Source organism: Hemibagrus wyckioides, linkage group LG26 (assembly GCF_019097595.1).
Source record: "Hemibagrus wyckioides isolate EC202008001 linkage group LG26, SWU_Hwy_1.0, whole genome shotgun sequence".
Lineage (NCBI taxonomy): Eukaryota > Metazoa > Chordata > Actinopteri > Siluriformes > Bagridae > Hemibagrus > Hemibagrus wyckioides.
In genome coordinates, this window is record NC_080735.1 from 1,054,777 (window position 1) to 1,060,776 (window position 6,000).

A 6,000-nucleotide genomic window follows, 5' to 3' on the forward strand; every position below is an offset into this window, starting at 1 on the left:
ATCTTTTCTGAGTTTTGCAGTGTGTCAGGGAGAATTATCCTGCTGAAAGATGCCACTGCCATTAGGAAATACTGTTCCTTTGCCATGAAGGGGTGAACTTGATCTGCAACAATATTTAGGTAGGTGGTACATGTCAAAATAATATTTCCATCTCCGTTGGCTCACCGTCTTCCTATTGTGCATCCTGGTGCCATGTCTTCCCTGAGGAAAGAGACAGACACATACACACACACATGCACACGGCCTTCCAAATGATGTAGAGAAAACACAAGTCATCAGACCAGGCCTTCTTCTTCCATTTATCCATGGTCCACTTCTGATGTTTGTGTGTCCGTTGTCCATGCTTTATGTAGTGTACAGGAGTCAGCATGGTCACTCTGACCACTCTGCAGCTCAATACACAGCCAGCATCGACCTTTTCGGCAGTTTTTCCAACAGTAGCTCTTCAGTAGGATCGGAACAGATGGGCTAGTCTTCTGACCTCAAGAGCATCAATGAGCCTTGGGCACCTATGACCCTGTAACCCATTTACTGTTTGCCCTTTTTTAGACAACTTTTAGTAGATTTTAACCACTTCATACCGGAAACATCCTACCTGTCTGACCCAGTCATCTAGCCTTCACAATTTTGTTCTTGTCAAAGTCTCTCAGTTCCTAACACTTGGCATTGATCCTGCTTCCAACACATAAACCATGGGAACTGGCTGGTCACTTGCTGTCTAATATATCTCACCCCTTGAAATATGCCATCATAACGAGATAATCAAATGCTTTTCGCTTCACCAGTCACTGGTTTTAATGTTATGGCAGTTTGGTGTGCTTACTATGTTATAAATCTATTTGCCATACTGTTGGCCTAACTTAAAAAAATTGTCACGCAGGTCTGTTTGTTGTTTTTACTGTGATTTTGATCATTTAGTACACAGTTATCCCTGTTTCTGTTCTGATAGGTCTGGACTTGAGGCCAACATTTGACACTTGATATTTTAATTGACAGGCTTAAAAACAGATATATGGAGAGACAGCTACTAGCAATCTGGTTTGTCTTTCACTTCAATGTGCAGGATACAATAATATTTGTCAGAGAAGTCAAACTCAGCAATACAGTGCAAAATGTTTTTATGCAAAAATTATTTTAAGACAAAGTTAGGATGCGTAAAAAAACCCTTACTGAATTCTGATAAAACAGAAATACTGGGTCTAATACTGGAGACCCAGTCTGACTGCAATAGGAATTTCACCATAGAGCTTGATGGCTGTTCCAAGAAATCAAAAGATACAGTCAAGAACCATGCTCTAACAACAGATGCTGCTTTACATCATTAAAATCTCTAAACCAATTCTGTGAATGTACAACCTCTAGATTGGACTATTCTACATTGAATATGAGGTCCTGCCTATTTGTAATGCACACATGAAACTGATTACAGGTGCAGCATCTAGACTACACCTTTAGGCTATCATGAAACAGGAGTGCTTTTATTCAACACAGAAAAAATGTTTAATAAAGTAGATGAAAATAAATTGGTCATTTTTTGCAGATATACAGAAGCAGGTAGTGTAAAGAATACACAGACGCTAAGAATAGAGATGCATGCTAACTGGATAGGGTGAGGTATGAATGTTGGGTGTGTTCATAGTTCTTTTTTTTTTTTTTTAAATAAATTTGTCATTTTCCTGTCATTGATTCTCCATGTAATTTTTAATTGTTACCTTTTTTGCTGCTTTGCTTTATTCCTTTAGGTATGTGAACTGTGCTTATAATGAAGAAGAGCAAAATCTTGTGGCATTTCCATATCAAGGTGGGATTCTGTACCGTTGCTGTCAAACCATTAACCCAGGACAGGAACTCTTGGTGTTGTACGAAGGGGAGCACACCAAAGATCTCAGGCATACATTTGACTACCACTGGAACCAAAATTGCTCCACAAATGGTAAATGGCAAATAGTAAAATGCATTTACAGCATTTAGCAGATGCCCTCATACAGACAGACATACAAAAGTTCTTTGAAAAGTTCGTCTCTGTCACAGAACACATCAACACTGGTTCACTAGGTCACAGACTAAGGATACCATCAGTTTAAAAACTTTGTTGGGAGGAAATAAATTTTAAATAACCCTAACCCTAACCCTAACCCAAATAATTTTTTACATTTTTTAAAAATACATAAAACAACAGGGAAAGAATAAGTGCTAGATTCAGTGCTTTAGGAAGAGGGAGAAATGACAAGATGGCAGGCTTGGGACAAGTCAAAGGGGCTTATTATTGGCTGTTACTACTGTGATAGCTTTTCAGTGGTTTTTATTATTTTCTTTATATGCACACATGCATGGCTCTGTGCAGATCATGTCTCTCTCTCTCTGACTCATGCAGCTTGTCTTGCCCCCCTTTTAATTCCTCTGCCACTTAATGAAACACAAAACATGTTCGAGCAGTCTCGCACAGGTAGATCCATGTAGATTGTGTAGATCCTTACTCAATTTTCCCTGCTCTGACCTCCATTCCCACATCGGCACTTAACAATGTCCCCATATATTTAAGAATGGCATGGAGATGAAATGAACATTAAGGTGTATCAGAGAAATATGTTCCGCTTCCCTGTCTAAAGTGAGACTGCAAGTAATTAAGGAAATTGAATATGAAATAGGCTAGCTTATTCTAGCTTGGATACAGAATAGGATAGCTTAATCTAGCTTATAATTTATTAAAATAATCAATTTTATTAGCTGTCACAGTAGTTGGTATATGTCAGTGATTTCTAATATCACTGACAGTCATCACAAACTTATGGACAGTATTCCTAGTGATCATAAATCTAATGGAAAAATCCTGGAAAATTATGTCATTAAAAGAGCGTGAACATGGATAATTTTCATGGCAACAATTTTTATGGCAATCTTTGTGCCACAGATGAGGAAGAGGAAGGACCACTTACAGTGGGTGAAATAAGTATTTATTCAAACATTAATTAAACACAGTTCCAATGCAGCAATTCAAGAGGTTTATTGACATGTGCATAGTAATTTAGACCATACAGTGAAATTCTTACTTTGCACATCTCCCTATTACAGAAACCAGGTTTCTGTAAAAATAAGAGCGCAGCGTTCCCTTATCTGCTGTAAATTACTGTCTTCATGAACTGTGCATTCAAGACAGATAACAACACTAACACAGATACAAAATTATGGTGGTACTGGGAGAGCAAAGCAAACCCGTTAGCCATGGTGGGCACCATGATTATTTCACCATGAAATAGTGAATACAGATATATATAGGTGTTAACCTGAGAAATCTAAACAGATAAATATCCATAAAAAAGTTATGGGCAGCAGCTGATATCACTTAACTGTACAGTTGTGATTGTCAGGTTTCCAAATACTTTCTCCAGAAATATACAAAGCTACGTTGGAAGACTTCTCTTGCTCCACATGACCTCTTTCCTATGCATCTTCAATTGATCTCTACAAACACGTCCAGAATTGCCACTACGAAGTGTGGAAAGAGTTTTAATCAACAGAGTACTCTACTAGTTCACCAGTGCATTCACACAAGAGAGAAGCTGTATTACTGCTCACAGTGTGAGAAGAGTTTTCCTGACCAAAGTAATCTCAGAAAACATCAGCGTATTCACACAGGAGAAAAACCGTGTCACTGCCCACTGTGTGGAAAAAGGTTTACTGAGTGATCAGTACAACAGAGTGATCTCCATCGACATGAACGCATTCACACTGGAGAAAAGCAGTATCTCTGTTCCCTCCGTGGCAAGAGTTTCACTCAACAGAGTAATCTTCAGCTACACAGGCGTATTTACCTAGGAGAAAAGCCATATAATTGTTCAGAGAGTGGAAAGTGTTTTACTCAACAGAGTACTCTCCGAAAACATCAGCGCATTCACATAGGAGAGAAGGCGCATCACTGCTCACTGTGTAGGAAGAATTTAGCTTACTCCATTTAGTTTGCATTTACTAAATTTGCATTTAGTTTATTCTGAATTTCTGTACAAGGCAAAGCACTTAATGTTGATATTCTTATATACATTTTATATATATATATATATATATTTAAGGGGGGAGAGCAATGGAGCTGAATCATCCTATAAACAGGTGTAAAGGTTCATATTAATCTGGACAGTGAGTAAATATATCAAATTCAGTGTGTGATGCAACATGCTGACATAATATATAAAATAATTATATATAAAATAATAATATAATATAAATAATATTTTTATAAACAAAGTAAAAGAACCATTCTAAAAAATGAATTAATTTTATAAACTAATTAATTGAATAAGTAATTTACAAGCACAAGTGTTTAGGTGAGTGTTCTATTTAATCTCTTCTGACTGCCAAGGGTTAGTTTATTCCTGGACCTTTGAAGACATTGGAATTTATTACTTATCTCATTTAACTGTGGATATTTGCAGATTGGTGCAACAGAAACACCCACATAGACCTTCCAAACAAACAAAATGTGTCTGCATACACCTGTTTTCTTTCTAAAAAAAAAAGAAAATGTAGCTCAGATATATAGTTTGCCCTTAAATCATTTGGCTGAATTCTAACAGAGTTATGTTATATCTGTACAACCAAGCACACTTAATGTCTTGTCCTGAGGGTGTGCAAATATTTGCACTTAGATCTGTCTGTGTTTGTCACTCTGATTTGGTTGAGTCAGAGTTTTATTAAAAGAAGCCCAAAGGGACATAGTTTGCGTAAGAGGTTTTGCCTGAAGGAAAACAAACAAGCAGCTCATTGGAAGACAGCGGGGTCAAAGAGACAAAATAAGATGTGAGCTTTTTCCTAACACATAATATGGATTTTATTTCTTATAAAAACTACAAACTGTGACATTAAAGATAATAAAAGACCTGGAGTTGGAGATGGTCATCTCTCTGAGTGAAAAAAGGAAACTGTAGCTCTGTGATGTAATTCAATTTTAAATTATATGGATAAATTCTAACAGAGATGTCAATGTTGTCATGGAGGCTCCTACCTCAGAGTCGCAACCACGCCCTCAATCACCGAAATATTGACACCTCACCTGACACTCATTATTACACACACTATTTAACACGCTTTCATTCATACAAGCAACGGCTAGTATTGACGTTACACTCGTATCGTTCATGCTACCTTCCCGTTCTCTGTGGACTTTAAGCTACAGCTCCTTCCTCGTCTCGCCCTGTGTGAACGTATCTCGGATTCCCTGCATGCCACTCAGATAAGCTCAGATAAGTTACGTTTTCAGTTCTTCACCTGTTTTGCACTGTTTGGCTGCACAATAAAGACTCAGTCACTTGACTCACCATCAGCTCTCCTGTCTCTGTTCCTGGGTCCCTGTGACAAATGTAATGAAGGAGCACATGATAAGTGAGTCTAAAGTAAAGTACGAAAGGGAAATTGAACAGTACAAAGGGATTGAGTGGTTTGCATAAGCCATTTTGCATGAAGACAAATAAGCAGCTCAGTTCAATCACAATATGTAAAGAGGTCTCTGAAGGTCACAGAAACAAAATAAAAACAATTCAATTCAATTCAATTTATTTGTATAAGGCCTTTTTCAATGGACATTGTCTCAAAGCAGCGTTACAAAAGAAGAGAAACAGAAAAAGGAGAAAAAATGGTTCAACTGAATTACTAGACTTTTTTATCCCTGTTTTATCCCTAATGAGCAAGCCTGTGGTGACAGTGGCAAGAAAACCTCCCTGAGATGATATGAGGAAGAAACCTTGAGAGGAACCAGGCTCAGAAGGGAACCCATCCTCATTTGAGTGACACTGGACAGTAAATAATGTAACTGTAACTGATTAATGTCCTTTCTACAACAGCAATCAAGCAATCCTTTATAAAACAGCATTATTAACCAAAAATTTTGTCTTATTTGTCTTAATTGATGAATTTATGTAATTTAAGTAAATTTCTTTAGAATTTTCATTTATATTTAATATTTCTTTTGTTAAGTCCATTAATTGGAATTGAATGGCCTTTACCAAATAT

General features: G+C 37.1%; 1 long non-coding RNA gene across 1 annotated transcript in view; it reads right to left on the reverse strand.

Moving 5' to 3' along the window:
• LOC131346454 (uncharacterized) overlaps positions 1 to 5,343 on the reverse strand; it is an 83,510-nt gene extending 78,167 nt beyond the window's left edge. Inside the window, exon 1 of the long non-coding RNA XR_009203612.1 lies at positions 5,310 to 5,343. This is a non-coding gene — a long non-coding RNA (uncharacterized LOC131346454). The remainder of the gene's footprint in view (positions 1 to 5,309) is intronic.
• Positions 5,344 to 6,000: the final 657 nt, after the last annotated feature.